Source organism: Drosophila mojavensis, unplaced genomic scaffold (genome assembly GCF_018153725.1).
Source record: "Drosophila mojavensis isolate 15081-1352.22 unplaced genomic scaffold, ASM1815372v1 contig_19, whole genome shotgun sequence".
NCBI lineage: Eukaryota > Metazoa > Arthropoda > Insecta > Diptera > Drosophilidae > Drosophila > Drosophila mojavensis.
The window spans coordinates 3162100-3189258 of record NW_025318726.1 but is presented as its reverse complement, the minus strand read 5'-3'; the positions used below and the strand labels follow the sequence as shown (position 1 = coordinate 3189258).

Here is a 27159-nt window from a genome sequence, read left to right as displayed (position 1 = left end):
CTGTTGATGCAATTGAAGCTCTTCCCCAAATGAGCCAACACGATGTCAGTTCTGCTGCTTCTTAACCATTTCATTTAGGCTTTCTGCCAAGCTAGCTGGAAACAGGTAAGATACTACAAATTTCAATTCATGTAAACAACAATTGAGCTATCAAATAACAAACTTCTGTCTGTAAACTTGATTCTTATGACTTGGAATCATTAGTGAGTTAAAACAGTTAAGCCACAAAATAGACGTATTCAAAAATATTTAATATTATTAATTTACTCCAATTATATTGAATGGAAAAATTATTAATTAAAAATTATCAAACTTGAAAATGAGTTGTTCGCTTTTGATTTTAGAATATCAATATCAATTGACCACAAAAAAGTATCTGTTGATCACTGAGTTAAAAATACCCTAGAAATTGGATCATCATTAAAAGTAGGGGGTGTTGAAATATCATTAGATAATTACACAAACTATATAAGAATGCACCTTTAAATTGAATAGTTCTAAATTTAACTCTCAATCAGCTTTTAAACTAATCACTGCACATATTTATGCAAATCTACACTAATCTATATCCATTGACTCAATTTGGACTGGAAGTAGCTGCAATCATTTTTGCCAGCACTGGCAAAGGGCCTCGTTCCAGGCATCTATGCAGTCTAGTGCAGTGCCGGTCCGAAGGGATGGACAACCGACAACAATCAATGTTCCCTAATTGTTTCCGAAAAGATTGACTAGCCGACTATTGTAGTTGGGGCTCAAGTAAGGTTCTATCTGCAGTGTATGGGAATGTGCAGCAAATGTTGGCATTGGCAATGGCATTGGCAGAAAGAGCTATAATAGCAACTGCGACTGCAACTGCAGCAGCCGAAGCTGAAGCTGGAGCTGGAGTTGGAGCTGGAGCTGGAGTTGGAGCTGAAGCCACAGCAGACATCTGCTGCAGTGGCTTGTCGTTATCTCAATGAAGTGCTCTACCAACTTCCGGCATGGGTCTCATCAACAACTAGCACATATGTAGCTGTGCATGTGTGTGTGTGTGCGTGTGGCAGACAATTACATGACTTAGCTGACCAACTGGCCAGCTAACCAGCAGTCCAGCGTAGCAGCTGGCAATCATGTCTGACGAGCAAGCGACTGCGGTTGGAGCAGTCGCATATTTGCCTCCGCCTGTAGATACAAGTGTGGCATTATGACATGATGAGCCTCATTCAGTGGCAAAACCATTAAGAGTCAGCTGGAATGCACCGCCAGGCAGTGAAAGGAAAAACGGACTTTTCGAAAAGGAAAAGTTTGTGTGCGTCGTTAAATCTAAAGCTCGATTGTTCTAATGAAAAGAAACAACTAGAAAATTGTTGACAGGATACGCTTGCGGATATGCCTTTAATTTGTTGCCAGACTGCAAATACTTGGGTAGACTCCTGACAAATACCCTATAAAGCAAAAATATAAAAATGGAAAAATTAAAAATAAATTAATGCCAATGTTTATTATTTGGAATAACGATATTTCTTTAACTCAATATCACAAACGTTCGCATCTCTTGTATTCACCAAATGTGTATTGCATTACAATACCCATTTCATCACTCATCACACTGAATGCCACACAATGGGTTTTCGTTTCCAACCAACTTTTCAAAGTGACCTTGCCCGAGGCTCTAAATAGTGGCGAAGGACTTGACTTCATTCGATGGGGCATTGCAACAGGAAATGCCATTTAATTGTCCCCCAACTTGTACGTAGTACCCAATAGAATGGACTGATTTACTACCTATGTATAGTATATGGCAGGGCGGAGCAGTTAATGAATGTATAACAGCCCATGGGGCAAACTTATGAGTTCACATGGACGACGAGCTTAAGTAGCACAGCATGCTGCCTTGGTAGAAACATCAACACCAGCCTGAAGGACACCATCAGCACATCATAAGGGAACAGAGTGAAGGCTGCTGCTTTTCCTACTGCTGCTGCTTCTGCTCGGCAATTATGGCCATTCAACGTCACGTAGTATGGCAACAGATTTTTGAAATGATTTCATAAGTGCTAAAAACGCAGAGAACTTTTCACAAAGGCCAATGCCAACGAACTTTGGGACCAACTAGTTGACATGGGTTGTCCCATCGTGGTTCATTTCGCACAGCTTTAAGTCTTTAAGCACTTGTTGCTTTAGCAATCGACATGTTTTTTTTTTTTTTTTTTTTTGAAATGAAATACAAATAAATTAAGTAGTGTGGATCGCACCGCGGGAAACACTCCCAACAGCCCTGTGGTCGGAACATTAATCAGAACTATGCCGGCCTGCAACCAAACAGGCGCCAATAAGAGCCGAAAGGCCCATTTAAATGACATTCAATGACACTGCGAGCTGCTCGGCGCTGTAAAGCCCAGCGCAGCCCAGGTAAACAAGGTGAGATTGAAAAGCAACACGGCTAACGATGTCCGCCTTGCTCCTCCTGCTTACTTTTCCAAAGTGCAATGCCAATAAACAAAATGCCATCGGGAGCCGAGCAACGCACAGTGAGCGAACTTAAAAGTGACGAACAGTGTCTCAAAGTATGAAAGTGATGTCATCTATACGAATGTAGTACAAAAAGTTAGTAGATATATATGAATATTTACATTTAATCAAATTATACGTGTGTAGCCAATATTTTTTAATTAATCATTTTTTGTTAAAAATACCTGTTTATATCTTAAATTTGTCCAACTTATAAAGATATTCATATATAACACTCATCCAATGAATTTTATTATAATGTATCCAAAACCAAAAGAAAAGAAATATATGCTAATGGCAATACATCACTCAAATGCCACTGCAATACTAAATCAATCGATTAACACGAATTGCCAGTCTTTCTCAAGACTACTGCATCATGAAATCGAATTGCAACCTCAACAACTGTCTAATATCGCACTGATACGACATATATAATCATTGGATTTCCTTTCGCCAGGGGAACGTGAAATACTGAAATCAAAATTCTCATAAAATATAGTGAATTGTTACAATGCAATATCTATACCCATTCCTATACCTACACATACTACATCTACACCTACCTATAAGGAGAAATATTTAATTGACAGACTCCAAAACTTTTACACTGATGCTAAAAATTATTTTGACAACAGAACACTATATCATCACTGATGAAAATAAGTGATAGATAATGCTGATAAAATTGCAAAGAAAAACTACATATCGATGTAAATTGTTCATTCATTAGTTGAATGCCGTTAGTAATCTACAGTGCTTATCATAATTATAGCCCACCCTGCAACTTAAGCTTTGAGCCCGTTGTAACAACATTTTTAAGGTTTTTCAAAAATAAATTCAGTAGATTTTATCAAAATTTTTGTTCAATTTATGGAAAACTAAGAAAGAACCGTTAACTTTTGCTATGTACTAGCATTTTTGCTTGCATTTTTGTGTATCATAATTATAACCCACTGTCGCAAATTTGAGTTTATTAAGTGCGGAACAGACTTTTGGTTTTACAGACATTGTAATTAAGTAAATTTAGATGGTTTTTAAGAGATGCCGCTTGGAAAACAATTATCTTATTATGAAAAGGGCCGTATTTTCTCACTTTTCGAGTCAGGAGACTCTATGTCGAGTATTTTACGAATTTTGAAAAAAAGTCAAAGTGTTACTCAAATTTTTTTGGATAGCCCCGAAGAATATGTCAGCGATGACTGTTTGGCGAGTACTTAAGAGCTCAGGAATCATAAATAGGTCTAAACTGACCAAAGTATCCATGTTGCTAAGTCGCCACAAGGTTGTTCGACTTGATTTTGCCGAAAGACATACTGCGACCTATCTGACATACGCCCGTTCGAATCATCGTCTTTTGGCTTACAGTATATTTCAAAATGTTTACCCTAACAGGTCATATTTTCTGATGGGAAGAAGTTTAACCTGGATGGTCCTGATGGTCTTGATTCTTATTAACATGATTTGGGAAAGGATCCTATGTTTTTTTCAAGGACAGACTTTGGAGGTGGCTCCGTTATGATTTGGGGTACATTTTGTTCATTCGGTACCTTGGAATATAAGTTTGTATCGAGCCGAATTAACAGTGAAGAGTATATTCAGATTCTGGATAGCAGTCTCATTCCATATTCAAGGGAATTACGTGAGAAGCCAATGGTTTTCCAACAGGATAATGCCAGAATCCATGTGAGCAGACGTACAAAGGGGTGTATAGAGGAATGTTATGTTGATGTCCTTGACTGGCCAGAATGTTTTTCAGATCTCAACTCGATAGAAAATGTCTGGGGTAATCTAACAAGACGTGTGTATGCCAAAAATCGCCAATTGGAGACAGTTGGATATCTTAAAACGCAAATTCTAAATTAATGACAAAGTTTCGAAAAGGACCTTTTATTAAATTTAGTGGTTTTAATGAGGAAGAGAATTTTTAAGTTAACTAAGGTAAATGGAGGCCGGACTAAGTATTGACATTAGTTTTTCCATCAATCCGCAACGAATTCGGATTTTCTTTACCAAAATATGAATATGGGCTACAGTTTTGATACAGCAAATGGTGCTGTTTTTCTTTGTTTTTTACTTCTTTTTCAGAAATCGTTAATAAATCGTTAATTTTAAGTGAATAAGTTTTTTGCCATTCATAATTGAAATATTAAACTACTCATTTTTGAAGATTTTGAGGAAATATGCCATTTGGGAACAATTTTCAGCCGATTCGTTTAAGTGGATTAAAAGTGGGCTATAATTATGATAAGCACTGTATATAGAAAATAATCTATAGCATTAGCAATAAAATTGCATTTGAAGATTTCCTGTCTTTTCTGAGTCCCGACATTGTCTTTAGAATTCTATCATTGCACTTTGGTCAATATGACATGGCATTTTTAACTAAATTTTTTATCTTCTTCGTTATCTAAAAGAATTTAATTTTGCCCATCATCATTATACTCGCGGTATTGAATGCATTGTTGACAATTATATTAAATTTGAATAATTCATTCTTTCATGGATCGTTTGAATTGTGGCCACTGTCATTGAGCTGCGCGACGCGATTATACAAACAATGTTTGAAATCAATTTATCAGCTTGACTTCGATGAGGTGCTGAAATAAGCTTGGCTATGACCGAAGGGGCGTGCCTGGAGGCGTCTATAGTTTGCCTTAGCAGTCGGGTTAGCAGTCGCAGGGCTCGTCAAACTTTATTGATACGGAAAACAAAGCCAAGCGCAACAAAATTTAACAACGAACTCTGTTTAGCTCACCAGCTTAATACGCGATTAAATTCTAATATGGATTTTATGCGGCAAACGGTGCTGGGCACAGGTAACTGACAAATGACAGGTTCGTAAAGCGCGCATCATTGACACGTTGGCATTAAAACCGTTTATTGTTCTTGCGTAAGGCTGCGTTAAAATAAGTAATGACTGCCTTGGCGGGATGCTGGTTTTTGGGATTTTATTAACGCGCTTAGCTGGCAAGTGGATGAATTCCTCTCAGTTGGCAAGTGGCAATGACTTGATAAAGATTGATTGATTGATGGACCTTTGCGACTGCCACGCCGCTGCTACTGCTGCTTCACTCTGTGTTATGACAAATTGAGCTGTCATAATTCCGTATTCCCGCTTCCCGCCTCCCGCTTCCCGCAAGATATGCGCGCGTACGCGGCGTATGAGTAATCCAATGTTGCGTATACGCCGCATGACACCCAGCACAATGCAGCGCAGCACATTAGCAACAAGGACACACACTCACACACACACCATCAGCATTAAAAACAAATAATTTTACACTACTCACACTCGCACACCCACACACTCGCAAATGCTACGACTGTGACAGTTAAGCTTTAATTTTGTGCTGCTTTATAGATGGTTTACAAGCGTTTGCTTCACACATTTAACGAGCGAACACACACATGTCTGTGCGTGTGTGCCTGTCTGTGCATGTGTGTGTGCTTGATGAGGTAAATTAAATATTGCAACACAAATAGCAATGAAAACATGATGCGTAATTGCATGCATTTTATCACACGGCCAAAGTAACGAGCATTAAAGCCAACATCACATTTGCAGTATTAAGAAAGATGACGGCGCAGACAGGTGTTGCTCGACTAACCAGATGTATGTGTCAGTGTGTGTGTGTGTATGACAGACACTCACCCACACATTGTATTTAATTACCAGGCATGTAGCACACGCTTAGCTGGACATGCTGCCATTGAATCAGCCACTGATTGCATAGCTCTGCAGCCTGATTAGCGCTACTTTGTTGGCTGCCACACGATGTTGTCGCATGTGCCACTTAGGGTAGATGCAAGAAATTGAAATGCATTATTTTATGGAACTTATGCGGGCGCAGCTGCCAGCCATTGAGCAAAAAATCAAAGTCGGCAACGCCCAAGCCAAAAACAATGCCAGACATTTGCAATTGTTGCCACTTGTCGCGCTGTGCGCCCCCATTCTTCAGGGTGTCACAAGGCAGAAGGGGATGGAACAATATAAGAGATCTCTTATGCTGGGTAAATTGCAATTTGAATGCCCTTGCAGACAGTCCGAATGATTTCAAAATATACTTCTTAGGCAGAGAACTCAATTGATAAACTGTTCACTAGCAAGTCGAAGATATTTGAAAGTCTGAGATATTATTAAAAAGAACTGCAGAGAGTTTCCGAACTGATGGTGTTTAAATTTTGTAATAGAAAATGACTTGGATGCAAAAAAAAAAAAACAAAAAAATTAATAAATACAAACTGTAAAAATACTTTACTATAATTTACTAAAGACTAAGTAAAGTCCGTTATATTTATAATGTGCAAAGTTATAGAAAATATAAATCTGTTTCTGCCTTTAATTAATGATTATTAATATAATAAATATCATCGTACTTAAATCTGTACTTAGAAAGTATAATACATATCTATTTTTTGCCATTTCGACCTTAAATCAATATTCGATAGGAAATATGCCATTTTATAAACATATATAATATGTATATTTATAAACATTATTATTACATCTATAAATATTTTATATTTATGTATGACCTAAATAAATTTACTGCTCTGAAATTTTCAAAGCCTATTTATATAAAGATTTCCTACAGTTAGAGCTCTATTCATGCATAGTTACTTAAGTTACTTTAGTATCGGCTTAACTAAATTTTATAAATAGCTTAAATACAAAGTTATAGAAATATGCGGAAAACATTTTACAAAAATCATGAAGCATAAATTTTGTATTGTCTAAATATAAAGTATTTAAATAATAATATATATCATTTAATATAGTTATGGTTTTCCAACAGTTTCCTAGGGTGGAGATCCCATCAGAGTCCTGATCGATTTCAGTGCTCACAAATATAATGCTCACACTAATTTATACAGCATTGTCTGTCGCACTATCATGAATATCGATAAGGCGGTTTATTCCAATAAATAATTCAATTTCAGATATCTACATATACATTCACAAAAGAATAAATGGTTCTTTTGAAAAATACTTAAGTTCTCATTCTAAGCGTTACAAATGTTGCACAAGTATGATTAAACTTAGTCTTAGGGTAAATGAAAATCCGCGCCACAAAAATGTTTTATTGTGTCGCATTGCATCGCGTTGCATCGCGTCGCATCTTGTTGCTTGTCTGGTTGCTCGGCTTTGTTTCAACTGTCAGCTGTCAGTTGTGTTGTTGCGGTTGCTGCTTGGAGTCGGTTTGGTTTAGTTTAGTTTGGTTTGGCTTGGCTTGGCTTGGCTTGCCTTGGCTTTAAGCTGCTCTCGCACGCTTGCCAGTTGGTGTGGCACAGAACTGTTTGTTGATACTAATATTTGGTCTTAGCTGTTGCTTCTGCCACACATTTGTCTGCATATGTGTACGTGTGTGTATGTGTGTGTGTGCGTGTGCGAGTGTGTGTGGGTAAATACCAAAACTTCTGCTTAACTCCTGCAACATTTCATTGTTTATTTTCTCAGTTTTTTACTCACTATTTTTGTTTCTCTCTTTTTGGCTTCTAGTTTGAGGTTTTTCAAACAAAAGCTGCTTTCCTGCCTGTAGCCCAACGCACTTTGCTAATATTAATGCCAAAGTGCAAAAGGTGAAAAACTTGTTTACTCAAAATGGACTTCGGCACGGCACAGTTGTCTCAAAGTTGACCAACACACTTTTCTACAGTGGGCCAAAGCTGCAAATTTTACGTCAAAATTGTACACTATAGTTTAACACCATAAAGCACCTTTGTAGGTGTTTTTTTTTTTTTTCAATTTGAAAAATTTTGTTTAAAACATATTACATAAGTCAACATAGGTTAGTCAGTTCAGAATCTTACATTAAAGGAATTTAACTTTAGCATTTTAAGTATTAGTTAACCTTTGCTGAAGACAGTTATTAACAAATTTAATAATTGTATATAGACATTTATCGAAAATATATGTATTTTAACATTATCCTTTAACTCTGAAACGATCGATGCTAAGGAAATGTAAGATTGACAGCTAGTTGTAGTTTACTTTATAGATATCTTGTAATGAGAGATTCCTAAAAAAAGGCAATATGCAGTGTCAAATGAGCGAACTGTTTGCTCCATTTTGTTTATCCCTTGACTCTTTAGGGCTTTAAAATTGCAATTTTCTACAAAATGTTGAATGTTAACAAATAAGATTACTGTCATACATCTATATGCTCCTGTTAACTTACCAGCAAGATGTAGTTAATATATATTGCACATATTGCAATGACAGTTTCCGAAGATATATTATGGAATAACATATTTCAAAAATATTTCAATACAAGTATTATAACATAAATATTTTATCAAACGATTCCATTGCTTATCGTTTTTCGAAAAAGTAACTTTCGACTCTTAAATTCTAAAATGACAATAACAAAAAACAGTTTTTAGTTCTAACATTTTAATTATAAAATGTTAAGTACGCAGTTCGAGGTCGTCATAAATGTATTACAATGAGAGATTCTAACTTCTGTTACGTAATAACATACTTCAGTAAAGTATAAGCCATATATTACGTTAACAGCCCCATTTAAATAAATATCTAAATCTTAAATATCTAAACACATGTCCATAAATATTCCATAGTACTAGCTCAAGTAGCTCTCTCATGTATAGAAATGAAACATGTGCACAAACCGTATGTATTATAAACAAACAGACATATATGTTATATGCTTGTATATGTTGCTATGCGCTTCAAATGAGTTTTGCTTCAATGTGAAGTGAATTAAGGCTCTTGCCTCTGCTATTTAGCATTTACCACTGTACATGCGAAAACTTAGCAAGCCGCACGACCACGCACACTCACATGTACATGCTGATACATATGGATTTACTTACATACACGAGGAAATAGGTTTTATATATATGCATATACATATTTATATGTGCTTGCACCTGTTTGCATCGCCAGCTTAAAGCTTTGGGTCCAGCTGGTTAGCTGTCTGTCGGGCTGTCTGTCTAGCCTGGGAAGGGGCATGCACTTTGTTTCTCCTTACAAAGTTTTGGTTGTGGCAAATGGTAGGGTATTAAGTTACCTAGTGTAAACATAAATGTTCAACATTTTGTTCAAATTGTTCATATTTATATTTCGGCTGCATGTTTAAATAGACAGTTTAAAAGTTGTTAAGGGGCTATGTTAGTTGACTCATTTCAGGCGAAAGCAAAATTTTAATCCAACTCATGTCATATAAACGTTTGTTAGCCACAAACACACAGACACACACACATAGGGCTCACAACAACAAATAGTTAATAAAATTGTGCAAATATCTGGCATGCTGCATAGCACACATTTTGCAATATTCTTCGTCTAGTGGCAAGTTGCAAAGAAATCTGAGCAGAGTGTTGACCACAAAAAGCCAACTTGGCAACACATCCCAGCTCACATAGTGACACACACATGCATACTAACACAGACACACACACTCACACACTCGCTTGCGCAACTGGTAAAGTTCATGGCATCAAGTGTGAAAGCGGCTTTGGCTAGCCGCAGGTGACACAACTTGAGAGTCCACCTAAAGGGATGACTAATACATTGATGCAGAAACACAATGCTCGACCCAAAAAAAAAAATATACATATATAAATAACGAACGATTGCTCGCCTCTGGGGCGTGGGCCACAGCATTAAACATAACATTTAACAGCATTTGTGGCAAGCTTTTATCAAATGCTACATTTGCGCGAGAATAGTTTATGGTCGCCCTTTGTAGTTGCTCTCAGCCTTTTATATACCCTGTGAATGCATGCCAAACGAAGACTGTCATCGTCTTATATTGGATTATAATTTCAAAACGATTGGCTTAAGATTTTATGAATTGCCACCATTTGCGGCTCAAGTTTGATGCATGTGGAAACTAGAGCTGTAAAATCCATCGATCCACTGATGATTTCTCCTATCAAGCCCTGAAAGAAAGAGCGAGAGAGTGAGAGGAAGAGCGAACGAGAAAGTGAGAGATAATAATGATAATGCTATTAATAGCATAGCATCGCCATGTACAGGAAGAGTAGTTCATGTTGATGAAATCTCACCTTAACAATTATTTTAACAACCTAGATCTGAACATCACTGCCAGATATCAGCTCTAGAGCAGTGTGCTACCTTTAATCCATTCATAGCCATGATTTCTATATATGTATATACATATAGTAGATGGCCTCTCTAAAGATCTTCAGTCTTTTTCCTTTTTTACAGGTAGTCGAGCAAACTGATTATGTAAGCAATAAAATATTTTAGATAGGGTAACCTATAACATATAAATAGAGAAAATCAAGACAACTGCAAGGCAATTGCCAGTCGTTCACTGCCCGTACTCGAGCACTTTGAATTGTTTTTGTTTCAACTTTTTGGCTAGCCAAGTTGCCGCAAACCCAACGCCAGCCGCAATATCATAAATATTTTATGTTGCGGCATGTTTTGTAATTCGTTTGTGTTTTGCAACTCAATTCCTTCTTTTTTGTGTTCGAAATGCTTTTGGAATAGTTGCGTTTGGGCCAAAAGTTCTTTAAAGCTGCCGCAGATAGCAGCAGAGCTAACTAGCAGCAAATTATTTTAAATGCCACATCCGTCCCGGCAACCGCGAACTTATGTTTAATTACACAAAGTGCCTGGATTTTCATAATTAGCGCGCTGCATGCAATCAGGCAACGAGCAGCTGCCGCATTCAAATCGGGGCAACATTTTGCTGTAACACGCGCGGCGCGTAATTAAAAATTGCAAAGAAATAAATGCTCCCAAAGCCAAGCCAGTCGCAATTCTCTCCTGCAGATCCTGGACTCTATGTAATCCCGTACCGCAGCAAGTAGCCATCGATCTACTTTAAAGTCGCAAACTGGGCCAGTTTTCAGCATCCGGCTGCGAGCCGTCTTGATAATTGAGAAAGAGAGAGCAAGAGAGAGGGAGTCGGAAGTTTGAGTGGAGGACAATGCTTCAGGGACATGTTTGGCCCGTTGCAGTTGCATTTGCATTGTTGCTGCCTCCGCTACCTGCAGCAACTCGGCACAGCTGAGAGACCGTGCGACAGCGGCAAATGTTGCAATTATTATGCAGCAGCCACATGACGCGACAGTATACCCGGCGTATGCATATGCATATGCATGTGCATGTGTGTGTCTGTGCACAAAAGTTCAATATGTAAATGGGCATTGTGTGCGTGAACTGTCAACACATGGGCAAGCGAACGAACGAGCCAACGAAAATGCAACCGTCACCTTGGGAGTCATCAACATGAACAACGAAAACAGGCACTCTCACTCACGCACACTCACACTGACTCACACTCACTCACACACTCAAACAGAGCCGTGCAATCATTGACCACGAATGCAGCAACAATTGTGTCACATATAGCTGCATTGTGGGTCACTAGCGCAGAGCTAATAGAGACAATAAAATGAAATGAATGAGAGCGAGAGGAAGAGTAAAGGGAGCTGGGTACCAATTGTGGCCAATTGTGGCACACAGGCAATTTAAGCCATTTATTAATTATGATTAAAAATCAATTTCCTACGATATAATACTCATTATTGAGATATAGTAACTCTTAAGCTGTTCTGTTACAGCCCTTGCTTCAAAAGGTTACAAGATCTAAACGGATTTGATTCGGTAAAAATGGTGTTAAATATGGTGTGTAAAATATATATAATATAAATATATATACATATGTGTATATTATGTGGCACACCAATAGAGTTGCGAACTAACGCGCTAGTCTAGCTAGTCTATCCAATTTTGGGAGTTACGATTCAAAAATGAGTAATTTACAGGGTATTTTGAATATGCCACGCCCCATTAGTCAATAACGAAGATTGTCAACATGAGTGTATATGCCAAATTCATGCCTCTAGTAGTCAAAATCATCCCTGAAATATTATATATAGTATTTGTCGATTGATCACAATTATAGAGTATTGGAAAAATCTGAATTATAAAAATATCAAGAGATCTACTTATAAGTAAATATTTCAATATTGGTTCGAGTTTCTAGCTGCAACAGCCATGAAAAGGTTCGCAGTCAATCACAACCAAAAGCAATGACCGAAATAGTAAAGTCAAAAAGGAAGTCAAACGAGACTGCAGACGTACTGAAGTGAGGAAGAACTGAACTGAGTTAAAGAGAAAAACATTTAGATGTGTCAGATGGAGCTTGAGTGCTTAACTCAGTAAGCCTTGAAAATGCATGGGGACATATCTAACTAAATCGCAAACCCTTCAGACTTTAGTGCTCAGTAAAAAGCGTTAATCACACTTTGGCGCTGACACTTGAGAGCATGTTTTTCTCGAAAATGTGAAAATGCAGCAAATGATTTGCAAATATTTCGCACAAGTGTTGGCAAGTGTTGTTGCAGGAACATGCGCGAAAATTCTTAAGACGGATGACACCATCACATAGGACATACATATATACTGGCGTGTGTGTGTGCTTACAAGTGTTGTATGCATTTGTTTTGCAGGCACGCACTCAATAATTAAGCATATACATATGCTACAAACACTTACACACACGTACACAGAGACAATCTCGAGGCATGTAATCTAACTGTTCTTCCGATTCTGTATGTTGCAGCAACATGCGGCGTACTTTTGTCCGTCCAACAACCCGCTGACAGGAGCTCCGCTTCGGCTGCCACTGCGGTTTCTCACATGTCGACTTAATTAAAGAAAACTTAATTAAATGATAACACAGCAGCCAACAGAGTTATGCGAAATATTTCATGTATCCCTGCGCTCGACAACGACAAGCGAAACAATCGCAATATGCCAGTTGCATTGACATTCACAATATATTCTCATTTTGTCTCTCACTTTCTCCCTATCTCTCTCTCTCTCTCTTTTTCTCTCTCTCTCTCTCTCTCTCTCTCTCTCTCTCTCTCTCTCTCTCTCTCTCTCTCTCTCTCTCTCTCTCTCTCTCTCTGTCACATACCTTTGATCAGATTGTTGCCTTAGTTGAGCCGCTTAGGGTAGTGAGCAAGCGTTCTATAGCTTTTCACTTTTATGACAGGCAATTGAGGACAGCCATTCACCTACTTAATTGCCGCAACAATTGGCCAACAGGTGTCTGTAAATGGTCGAAGCACTGGCAGAGAGCCATTCAACGCTGCGCCAATTATTTTTGCCTGAATGCCGAAGATTATCAATGCTGCCAGTGCTGCCAGCAGCCAATTTGTGAATGACGCAAAAGCCGGATAAAAAATAGTACATGGCGAGGATACACTTTGCTTGCAGTGTATTCTGGACATGCTGCACATTCATATAAATATGCTTACGCATGGCAAGTGCATTAAATAAGCAATAGGATTCCATAAGTAAAGACAAACAAGTGTATAAGCTGATTCTCTCCCTCGCACACATCAAAATGCTGTATGCATATTACTCGAACAAGCGCTCGCTACTCATCTCGCTCTCTCTTGCATAAATGCGCCTAGTGATCGTCATTTTATTTTCGTCTTACAAATTTAAATAGCTTATACATACACATGCATACATATACATATATGTACATGCACATGCACATAGTCAACGCCCCAGAGAGCGATACTCTTATTGGAACGCCTTATCATTCTTTAATACCCAAATATAAATAGTATAAGAGCATGCGTATGTAAATTATACAATTTTAAATTTTAAACAGCTAAACTCTGACCATATATCAGACCTGACAACTGATCCTACTGCTTATTGATCTCTTGTACAAGTGTATTCAGCATTCAGGAATTTCTAAATGCTTCGTATGTCCTTGTTATTTTTTGCTCATTCGAAAAGTGGGTTAAAAAACATGCAGTACTAAACTCCGACTGGTTAAAAGGCCCAGCAATTCAATCGTAAACGCTGCAACGCTTGGGATACATTCGTAACGCCTCGTCCTTGCTAGAACACACAAAACAGATACATTAGCGACCATAACGCATGAGCAAGCGAGTGTGCGTGTGTGTGTGTGTGTGTACGTTTGCATGTGAGGGTAGGAAGAATGGTAGTGCTTTTAGATGACTGTGCTGAAATGGCTTTATAAGTGTTTATGCAACTAGTCGAGGATGCATGTATGCATGTGTGTGTCAGTGTGCGTGTGTGTACGTATTTGCTGCCGCCTGTTGCCAAGAAAACAGTGACACTTTTCCGCATGTTATGCCTGTTGTTGCAATTGTTTGGATTCACCCACACCCACACAGAGCTACTCACACACACAGACTGACACACATGCACACACTCCCATGATTTGCTCAGTGCATGCATTATGGCATTGTCTCTGTCAATATTGTTGCAACGTGGCACTGTTTCGGCAATGCAGCCGAAAAATAACATTTTTTGCAGACATCTGGGCCTCGGCCTTTTGGCTGTAGTCCTTTAAAGAGGCAGGCATGCAAATTAGCTTTAAGTCGGTTCAAGAGCATATACATTGCAGACTTTACAGTTGCATGTCCACTTAATTTGCCATTGTGCTGAACGTCCCACCCAGCTCACACGCAAACACACACACACACACTCTTAAACTTCCGGCGGAATAATGCTTCTGTGCACACACACACACACACATACCACTCCAGTGGACACATCCTGCCCAGCGGAGGTGCCAGCGATTTCAGCAATTTGTTGTTTGCGCGCATTGATGCTAATGCCAATTGCTGCTGTTGCTGTTGCAGTTGCAGTTGCTTTTGATGTTGTTGTTGCTGCTGCTGCAACACGAATTTTAGGGTCATCGATTCACTAGAATTGTTACTGCCAACGCGTTGGCAACGCCTGCGTCACATCCTTCCTGCTGGCCCGCTGTGTCGGCTGCTTTTTATAGCTGTTGTCAAGTTCCATTTTATTATGATCACGAGCACGTGACTGCAGTCAGACAGGCTTCTGAAATTGACTCATAAATCGAATATAAACAAGTAGGAAAACTGGACTAGAGACTGCCCTGAACCAAATTTCGATATATTTAAAAACATAAATTTAAAAAAAAAAACTCATTTACTTATGTAGTGTCAAATATAATAAAGCCACAAGCTGTAACTATAAACTGCTTCAAAACTCCTAGCACTAATACATTCTTCTTCATTTGAAAAATTGAAATCTGCTCACGACAAGCACCCACCAGGTTTGGATCTAAGAAACATTAGTCGAAGCTTTGCCGACAGAGTGCAAGGGATGGCAAAAAAAATACCTCGAGAGAGTCGGATCTAGCCCCCATGACCTAGACCCAGAAAACCTATTGAGCTGGATATCGACTCTCTATATTCTGCGCCGCTCTCACATAACCTTAACGAAAATAGTTAATTAATTTCATATAATTTAAGACACCAATCTGCAAATATTTCATAAGATACACATATAAGTATATTATTAAAAAACATGTTATATATAAAATCTTTGCAATCGCACATGTCATTTGAAATTTCCAGGTTAAAAAAATGTTCTATCGCTTCGTAGTCAAATTATCGATTATTATTATCGATAATAAAGAAATGGGAGTTATTGTTCTAGTTAAAAGAAAATTGACTTCACTGCTACAGTGACATTTAGCATATCTAAGTATTTTACAATATTAGAGACGCATGTCATATGGGAATAATGCTTGGCAGTCAAATTAATGCGATGTTCCACATGATTTAGTTTCAGTACAATTTACTATTATAATTCGATTAGGGCGTGTCGGAGAGGATGTCAAGCAAATTTATTTCGTGAATTCGATATACCAGTTATACGCTTATATGATTTATTCGTTGCAGTTATGCTTTCAAATATGTATAAAAGGGAAAGCCAAACCCCGAATTCTATCATCGTTTTTGAACGGAAGCTACAATCAACATGAAAGTGGTAAGAATGCCAATTTGTGTTATTTCTGACAAGTAACAACCTTATTTTGTTTCTTCTACTCACAGATACTGTTCACTGCTGTGCTCGCTGTCTTGGCGTCCAACTGCTTTGCTCAAGATGGAGCTACTCCAACTCCGCCACCTGAAGTTCCAGCAACTGTATCCCTACCTAAGCTAAAGCTGCTTCTTGAAATATAAAGTTGATTCAAATATTCATTCATAATGAGCTGGTCCAATTAATTGTTGGGGCATTAAAGTCTACAAATTTGGTTTAAATCTGGCCTGTTCGGGCGCGTAAGACTGCCCTTGTCAAAAAAAAAAAAAAAAAAAAAAAAAAAAAAAAAAGACACAATAAGCAACAACGCATGGGCACCGATTTTTTATGAGAATTTATATTAAAACTAAGATAGTCATAAATATTTTGAAAACAATTCGATACAGGGACCAACAAAATCAAATTACAGTCTCTACCTTTTAAAGTTTCTGAGATCGACTCACTCGTATATTCGGACAGACAGCCAGATAGACGGTCAGGCTTAAATCGTCACCCTCATCAAGCATACTGTGTGAGATCTGCCACGCCTTGTTCCGCATGTTACATACATTTGCACAAAACTATTATACCCTGATTTTCAATGGGTTCAGGCTTTAATAAGTCAAAGTTTTTTAAATTCTGCGACTTCAAATGGTGTTGCAGTTAGGTATCCCATAAAGTTAAAACATTCCAGGGCATGCACAATGAAAGCTCTGCAGCAACTCTCACACATATACACAGTATGCATTCCATCCGTGTGTGTGTGTGTCCACTTGTTTGTAACTTTTTTAGCATACTTTCGCGCGCCAAAAAATAACTGATGGCATTTATTTAGTACATTCCCCCCCTCCCCTACCCCCTCCCTTCTGGTGACTCTTTGTGTCTATTAGCATGTGCATTATCATATGTATTTGTATTTGCTCTTGGTTTTTTATTTTGTTGCTGATGATTTTCATTTTCCGCCAACTCTTTTCCTTGCATATTCCATTTGATTGGTGTCCTGTTCCAGTATTTCGATGCTGCTGAAATTGCGTGGATGTGATTTTTCCACTTGGCATCGCATGTGGAAATTAGAAAATTATTTTTACTGCTACATGGCTTTGAAGCATTCAGTTTCATGTGTTTGCTATTGCATTTGTACATAAAAAGCGATACGAACGAATTTTCACACAGATACGAAATTAAACTTCCTGTCACACAATTAGTATGGCATCCGTTGGTTAAATGAAATATAATGTCCACAAAGGGTAGAACGCGATTTTGTTGCATTTTTCATTCATCTGCATGCATAAATTTGTGGGAGCACTTGATTCGTTTTCTACTGCATGAACATACACATACATATACATAGTATTGGCCAAATCGATTTTTGATAAGCCAGCATAGAACTTGTTCACTTTGAGTCTAAGGCAAAATATACTAAACTAATTTCAAAACAGCAAAAACAATGACAAAGAGCACACATAAAGACTTGGCGAAATTCGTAACAAGTAAAAGAAATTTATTTCTTCCCAAGTCGCTAGTGTATTCTATACTTTCTCCATCATTAAACTTAAGCGATTACTTTAATCCTCCTCCGATTTCCATAGATTTCATCCACTAGCGAAAGCCTGTCACTGCTGGCAGAGTACCCAGTGTAAGGGTAATAGAGACACAAGGCAATGGAATACTCTGCGCGCAGCCACAACATGATGTGGCCATGGGGCGGGCGGTAATGAAAATGACTCTTCACGGGGAGGGATGGCCGCAAAGAGTTTTTCGCGTTGATGTTGATTGATTTCGCGTTTGGTGCAGCTGACAGCAGAGCGCGATTCCCAACTATGACTTATTTTTAGATGAGCTCGCAGTGGCGATTGTTTAATTAAAGCACAAGGAAAAAGAAATCTGCTGTAACTCATGAGCAGGAGTAGCAGCAGAGGCGGCAGCAGCCGGCGGCAGAAAGCAAATCAAAGCATTTTTAAAAAGAAAACTTTTTAATGAGTTGTGGCAAGGCCCACAGGCAGCTGTTTTTCTAATAATTTAACACACGTTGCGTATGCGCCGCATGTGACGCACCCATAGAGCACAATCCAATCAAAAGTTTACAATTCACGCTCGAAATGTCACGCCTCGACGTTATCTGTGGATACCTACACACCTTCCCCTCCCCTACCGCACCGACCCACACCGCCCCGTCCTAAACTCAAGGCCCACACAACAATGGATCGCGCTCTCTTTAAACGTGTCCCAGCCAAAGTTTTTCGGCATGCTAGCTAGGAGTCTAAGCCGCTTAGGCCAACAGTCCCCCTATCCATCCTCCTGTACAAGTATGCCATAAAAGATAGCTGCTAACATTAAGTGTACCGCATTGTAAAAAATTAAGTACCATGCACCAGCTGTGAGGCTCTTATACCTAATAACTGCCTGCCAATGTTTACCCGATTTATGCTCCTAGGCGCATGTAAATCCTTATTTGCTCAACAGCTCTGATACTTATTACGATTTAAGGTGGTACTTCTTCCGAAATGGCCATGAATTCTCCACATTCTCTAACATGTGCGTCAATCATAATTTGCCTTGGCATTAAACGTAATCAATATGCTGTGTGATTTACATTTACTTAAGAGCGAACATATATATTCACCTAGCTTTCAAAGTGTGGAATGGGAATGGGAGAAAAGACAATTAACTTATGGAAATCTTTTGTCTATCAAAAAGAAACTGTGCTGCAGGCAAATAGAAACTGTTATATAAGTTGGCTGATTAATAATATTATGCCAGACCGTATCGACGGAAAAGAAAAGCAAAAGAGATATGCGTTCAAAAAAGGTTACAATAATTAGGATGTATAATAAATGTGCTCTTGATTTAATTTTAAAGTTTTTCTTTCCCTACATACGTACGATACTTTCATATGTATTTTTTCTCCATTACCCTTGCCATGCATGTGTTGGATGTGATGTATTTCCACTCTCTCTCTCTCTCGCTCGCTCTATCGAACTTTCTTTCTAGCTATCAATAAATTTTTTCTTCTTTTATCTGTTCCTCTCTCTCTTACTTTCCCCCCCTCTTTCTCGCACTCTCTCTCTCTCTCCCTCTCTCTATCGATCTATCTCTCTATCTCTCATCAAGCGAATTCTCACTTTCTCTCTCTCATTATTTCTACATCATATTTTAATATATCCATACATATAAATATTTTAATATATCCATATATGCTCCTAGAATATGTATATGTATATATTCAATTTGAAGTAGCATATCTGTTATACATGTATCTGTTATATATATATATATAGATATATACGCACAACCAGCTCACATGCTCGAAATTCATGACTTGCTTATGAATTCATTGCACATTACAGATGCAGCAATAGCAAGGGATGGGCATGGAAGGCGACTGTAGTCTATGACTTGGATCAATCTTAATGCCAGTGCTGCTGCTGCTGCTCCTGCTGCTTCTGCTGCTACTCCTGCTGCTGATGCTGATGCTGATGCTGATGCTGATGACGTTAGGAGGGAAGCAACTATATTAGGATCCATCAATGTCAGCCAATTTATGCGCATATTAAAATGTGGTCTGCCGATGACAAACACAGCGGCTGCGACCCTTCGGACGCACAACACTGTCAGTCACGCGAGGCTCACGCGGCAAGGACCTAATGACGACAGCCGAATGGTGCCAAATTGAAGAACAAGTCAGGAACGTGACAAAAGCAGCAATATCCCAGTCATAGATCGAGAATAGTTCAGTGTGAGACGGGGCAGCAGGGGTTTCGCTTTAGCAAATGTAACTTTAATGCAAGCTCTGGAATGTAACCAAATGGCAACGGCTGCGATTAGGATATATATATATATATATATACATTTCAGTGTGTGTGTGTTTGTGTGTGTGTATGTGTATGAAACTTGAGTATATCTTGCACCTGCTGAAATAATCAATGCACACACAGCTGCTGCAGAGGGAAGAGAGACGAGACCGAGAGAGAGTGAGAGCCACAGTCGGGTTACTCAAACAAGCACTCTGCCGCCAATTATGACAAATGCATTCAATTGAGTTGAAATGCATAGCCTTATCAGCACAAAGGACATGCCCAATTGTGGGCGGAACAATGCAGCCTTGCCAGATTAAGCTGGCCGCCTTATCGACAGGTTAGCAGGTGTGCCCGATTGACACTAATACTAATGACAACGATATTGTCGCAGCTGCTTCTCCAACACTCCCAGGCAAACAGAAGACACAAAGCGACTAAGCGGTTGAATGGAGCGGCTGTTGAATGGAGGGCACGTGCAGCAGTATCACATTGCCGCAGCTAATATTCCAATTGCTTACAGTGAGTGTTTGTTGAATTTGAGCAATTAATGCTCAGGTACGATTCAATATTCATGAATTTCATATTCATACCGACGATCTCTTGTCTTTAATTATTTACTTTAATGCAAAGGGAATCAACATCCATTTAGTGTTGCCATTGACTTTGAGATATTTTTATTTTATTACAATATTCTGTATGTATTGTAATTGATTATATAAATTGTGCGATATCTGTGGAACGTGCCCCTAACTAATCCGTCTACCCGACCGTCTTTTTCAAATGCTGATTATTATTAAGATCCTTTTAGTTTTGATTTTTTGTCACTTTTTATATTTTTATACCCTGAACCCATTGAAAATGGGAAATCAGGGTATAATGGTTTTGTGAAAAGTATGTAACAGGCAGAAGGAATCATCGCAGACCCCATAAAGTATATATATTCTTGATCAGGACGACGAGCTGAGTCGATATAGCCCTGTCCGTCTGTCCGTCCGTCCGTCCGTCCGTCCGTATGAGCAAAAGGATCTCAGAAGTTATAAGAGCTAGAGAGCTGAAATTTGGCATGCATACTCGTGTATATCATAGGCAGTACGAGTTTGCTTTATTTTTTCGATAACTCATCCGATAACTTTTTTATCGAGAATAATCGAAAAATCGACATTGTTTTTTCAGCCTAATTTGAACACTTTTCAACCAGGAGACTTCAAATTTGCGTTGTATATAGAGTTAATGGATACAAAGATTTTGTAATTTACAGATTTTGGATACCACGCCCCCTTCGCCCCCAATTTGTAAAAAACGCATTTCAAGTACTAGAGACTTGTGCTTTGGAATGTACACACATTTTAACTATATGAACACATTCTGAAAGTTTCATAAAGATACTCTTACTACAAGAGAAATTATTCAACTAATAAATTCTCATAATATTGCCCACATTGCAGCGCAGCCCAAGCGTAGCCGCTGCTTACTGCGCAGTTAGCAGAGCGCGTGCTTATAAGTGCATGTGTATGTATGTGTGCATAGAAGAAGTGCAGAATGATTAGAATATCAGCTTGGAGGGTTCAGGGTATCTCCCAGTCGAGCAGTCTCGACTGGAGCCTTCTTACTTGTTATGATAGCAATTATGAGACAAATGTTAAATTAAAAATCTATATTTATATGCATTCATACCACCTATCTGTTGAAGAAACTTTCAGATATCAAATATTTTTTTATATTGCGGGAAATTGAAAGCCTTATCATTGCAACGCGTTCCTCTGCTTTTCAGAAATTGTCTCAATTTACATTCGTCCATTAAACCAAATTTCATAAAAATGAAATTCGATTTTCTATTTCAAATTTCAACTGACATCGATAACTATCTTGCCATTTACCCCACAACAGGGTACTTGAAATAAATTTGGCTTAAGAATGCATACGTACATAGGTTAATGGCATTCTCAAGCCAATCAATCTCACAAAGTGCAATGCATTAACTTTTGGCCACAGATATAATTACGGCACACACACACATACGAAAACATGTACGAAATACCTCTTTCGGCTGTCAGGAGCTCAGGCAAGTCCTTGTGACGTCGTCCTATAGGCATCAATAAGTAATCATTAAGTATGCGAATCCATTTCAATGAATAGACAAACATTCTTGCTTAGGCCAACCTGTGTAGAGCACGACACACCTGTCCATCTGTCCTTCTCTATAAACTTATTATCTTCTGGCCAAGGCTGGGCGTAGCCGTAGCAAGCACCAGCAGGGTCAATAATAACGATTGAAATAATTATTAACCTTCAATAAATTTGAGACACGTTTGACTAAAACGTTTGTCTAATTTTAAAGAATATGCTCGGCACTGAAAGAAAATAAAGATAGTAAAATACATGAATATTGAGCTTTATAAAATCTTTTTAAAAATATTTATTTAATAAAACTCACGCATTTTGAATAACAACATTTACTTTACTAGCTAGAGAATAAATAATAAATTAATAAACGAATCAGACTAAGTTTGACTACCAAAACTTATAGCAAAATCAGTAGATATAACAGCTAGAGACTTCAAGTTTTACAATACGCCAAGCAAGTTTATCATATTTTTTCTATAACTCATTTCATTCCTACTTTATCGACAATAATTTAAGTCGAAATTGCGTATTTCTAGGCCTAGAGGCTTCTGATTTACTGTTTAGATGCATTTGAAGTATACACAGACTTTGATTTTTGAAATTTACAGATTTTAGATACCACGCCCCCTTTTGGTAAAATTAGTTCAAGTACTAGACACTTGTGCCAATACATAGTCCCATTGCAAGCGAATTTATTGAATAAATACGTTCTCATACTATCCCACTGCAGCGCCTCTAGGGCAGCGTGGCTGCATGCCTATGTATATGTGCATGTGCTCTTGAATGTGTGCATAAAAGAAGTGCAGAACTTTCCATTAGAACTTTCTTACTTGTTATTATCTCAGTTGAATAATAGTTACACTTGTCGTCGAACAGTGTAATATGCATTCATTTCTGTAAATTGCAATTAATGTGCAATTGCTCGAAATTGTGGACTTAATTATTTATAAAGAACGAGTAGTGGCCAGAGCCAAATCCTTTCATATAATGGTAAATACAAGTAACTAAACAGAAACAAGTTTAATTTTTTGTTGTTTAATGATTTATGAATGACAAACCATTTGCAAGAGTAATTTTCAAGCATTATTTTGATTCATCTGTTCTATTATTGTGAGTACATAAACGTATTTGAATAAATAATTTAATCATCCAAATTAAACCTCATCAGTTTATAGTTTTACAAATTTAATGGATGTAATTAATTTGCGACTATTGAGAATCTGCATTTCGAACTACAGCATATTATGTAATATTTATTGTGATTTATATATGCGCAGTTAACTAACTTCGTTTATTTAATAAACTCTAGAATACATAGCTGCCTATTCCGTTGGTCCCAACTGGCGTTGATATAAAATACTTGATTTATCTCAAATTTTGTCTAATAGAAAACACACAAGACAAGACAAGACATATATATCCTTTAGAAAGTAAACTAATAAACATGCCGGCTATTTGTAAGCGCAATATAGCATATACTATACCCATTAATTAAAAATAAATATTCTTCCTGTTGTCTGTCAGTACGGTGGGGTAGGCAACATATCAAAACATGTCAGGTCAAGATCTGTGAAAAGTCTGCAAATTGGATGTAAACCTATCCTGTTCGAGCACGAAAGACTGCCCTTGTCAGAACAGACCGCTCTAGTCGGGACTGTTCAACTACGCGATCCCCTGAGCCCTTCGAGAAACCATTATAGCCTGATTTTGCATTTCAAATGGATCCCAGGGCATAAAAATCAAAAGCAACTTTCTCTCCTTCTCTCTTACTCGCTCAGGCTACACACCTACAGCCGCCGACATATTGCAAATATTAACGAAATTAGCGCAGTACCAGAAAAATGCATTTAAAATTGGGTGCAAACAGAGCTCAGGACCCCTTTTTTGCGCCACGTAAAATGCCCATAAACTGCGAATGCGAAACTTTGGCTTCTGCTCTTTTCGCGCTGAAAAAGCATTGCCACGCCCCCTATGGCAAAACTTGCAAATGGGTTTCGTGTTCGTGTACAAACTGTTAAATCAGACTTTATGCAGGTGTTGCCGATTCTTATGCAGAAAAAAAACGTTGCGCCAATTATAGGTCTGTGATATAAATATGCATAAGCGCGTGTGTGTGTGGGTATATATATGTGTGTATCTATGTGTGTTGTTAAAGTTGGATGCACGCAATAAAAGTTGTTTTCAATTGTAATTATGCAATAAGCGCCGCAAATCAACTAGGGAAAACAACATCGGCCTGCGTCCCGATGTGTGCAACAGTTTTTCCTCGTTTGCAACACCTCAAATCAGTTAAGCATTGCAATGCATTGCATATTTTGTTCTAGACAACAAATACTTTTTGAATTGCCCAAAACAAAAGTTTTATAGTAATCATTTGAGCTTTATTAAATAAATGCTGTGATAATAATTTAGAAATACATTCATTTCACACAACTGTGAATATTGCAATTAGCCCAAATGTTTTCCAGCTTGTATTTAATGAGTATTTAATTATTATTATTATTATTTTTTATGCTCTGAACCCATTGAAAATGGGAAATCAGTTTATAATGGTTTTGTGAAAAGTATGTAACAGGCAGACCCCATAAAGTATATATATTCTTGGTCAGCACGACGAGCTGAGTCGATATAGCCCTGTCCGTCTTTCCGTCCGTATGAGCAAAAGGATCTCAGAAGTTATGAGTACTAGAATGCTGAAATTTAACATGCATACTCGTGTATACCATTGGCAGTACAAGTTTATCTTATTTTTTCGATAACTCATCCGATAACTTTTTTATCGAGAATAATCGAAAAATCGACATTGTTTTCTCAGCCTAATTTGAACACTTTTAGACCTGGAGACTTCAAATTTGCGTTGTATACAAAGTTAATGGATACAAAAATATTGTAATTTACAGATTTTGGATACCATGCCCCTTCGCCCTGAAGTTGTAAAGTACTAGAGACTTGTGCTTTGGAATGTACACACATTTTAACTATATGATCATGCTCTGAAAGTTTCATTAGGATAGTCCGTTTACAAAAGAAATTAATTAACTAATAAATTGATGTAATATTGCTCACACAGCAGCGCAGCCCAAGCGCAGCCGCTGCTTACTGTGCAGTTAGCAGAGCGCATGCTTATAAGGAATGTATATGTATGTGTGCATAAAAGAAGTCCAGAATGATTAGAATATCAGCTTGGCGGGTTCAGGGTATCTCCTAGTCGAGCAATCTCGACTGGAGCCTTCTTACTTGTTTTTTTTTTAATATCCAAATATTCAGCTCTAATTGATTTGATGATTCAAATTTTAAAATTGAAGGATTTCCAGTTTTTTCTTAAGAAAAAATATAGTTTACTAAATGCACTTATGTTGATTTTGGTTAATAATAATTTAGTAATCATTACATAGTTATACCCTGAAACCCTAAAAACATGGTAACACCAAGGGAACAGGCAGAATCGTGGCTATAATAATAAGTCATCCCATTTAGCGATAGTAATCGATAAGTTGGCATTGTCTTTTAAGCGTATATAGAATACGGTAAGTTTTAGTATAATGTATTTATTTATAATTTAATTTATTTGTTTATATTAATTGTTTATATTACAATATATTTGATATATTTTTACTTATATTATTTTCTGAAAATTTCGAAATTGCATACAAAATTGGCTTACCGCATATAGTAATTAATTGTGCAAAATAATACTGATAATACCAAGCCATGACCGCTCCTGTATTTCCATAAGACTTTAAAAGATTGGGCAGACCTAGATCTTTTTCCAGTTAATTAAAGACTATCTAGGCAGCTTAAAGACTCCGACAACAACAGCCACAAAAATGGCCCAATGCCAGCTGATTGTGGCCCAGTCCAGATACGCGTTGCCCCAGCGCCAATACTTGTGCATATTTTGCTATGCATGTGTGTACAATTGCCGAAAATGTGGAGCAAGCACAGACACTGCGGCGTTATCATTGCACATTTCACTGTTTGGTGTAACAATTACAGCAATAGCAATAGCAACAGCAACAGCAACAGTAGTAACAACTATAAAAACAACAACAACATTTGGCATACATTCAAAATTGCCAGCAGCCAAAACAAGCATATTTCCGTAGCCTTGCCTCACACGTCTACCCCGCCCCGCCTGCTGTCATAAGTTTGTGGAAATGTTTTTGATAATACTGTGGAACAAGTCACATGCTCGCACTCGTGTTTACACACGTTCATACACACATATGTATGTATATGTTGCTCTGTGGCTTTTCTTTTCCTTTTTTGTAGGTTCCCACATAAAATATATAAAGGCTAAGGAAAATAAAAGTTTATGGGTAATTGCTTTGTTTTTGTGGAAGATGACAATTGCCTGTTGTAAGTAGGTCTCGTCAGTCATATCTTGACTAAGATCAAACCCAAATCGTATTACTTCTGCGCTTATTACTGAAAACTTGATTAGGTTATTGTTCAGATAATTTGTCTGATCTAATTTAGACCATCAAAGCAAAGTATCAAAGTATATGTATGCAAGCCTATCAAATTGAAGAAGTATTATCATTCCTTACTAGCTAAAGTTTAATTCAACTATTTATCTGAAACTCATATTTCAAAAGGGCAGTTAGATTTGATTTCCCCTAGATATGGTACATTTTTCAGGAGCCTGAAATACAAAAAAAATATGCAATCTATAAACCAGTCTAACAATATTCACCTCCACATTCAAAACTTTGATCTAAATAAACTAGACACTATAACTGCATAGGCCAGGCTGAGCCAGGTGTAAATTTAGAAAGAACCATTCGACTGTTCAGATATTTATGCTTATAACATGATGAAGAGCTCAGTACACATACAACAGCACTCTTAATAAATCTGTTGGAGCGCAATATTAAAGCGATAGCCATTTGTCGTGTTGCCGTAATTATCTAA

At 37.8% G+C, this 27159-nt stretch overlaps 1 long non-coding RNA gene across 2 annotated transcripts; it reads left to right on the top strand.

Moving 5' to 3' along the window:
* Positions 1-87: 87 nt before the first annotated feature.
* Positions 88-16513, top strand: LOC26528649. Of its 2 annotated transcripts, XR_004363731.2 has the most exons (3): positions 88-105; positions 16204-16291; positions 16357-16513. It is a non-coding gene; the product is annotated as an uncharacterized LOC26528649 (long non-coding RNA). The 2 variants fall into 2 exon arrangements; XR_001449514.3 differs by lacking the exon at positions 88-105 and having other exon boundaries at positions 15287-16291.
* The last annotated feature ends 10646 nt before the right edge of the window (positions 16514-27159 follow it).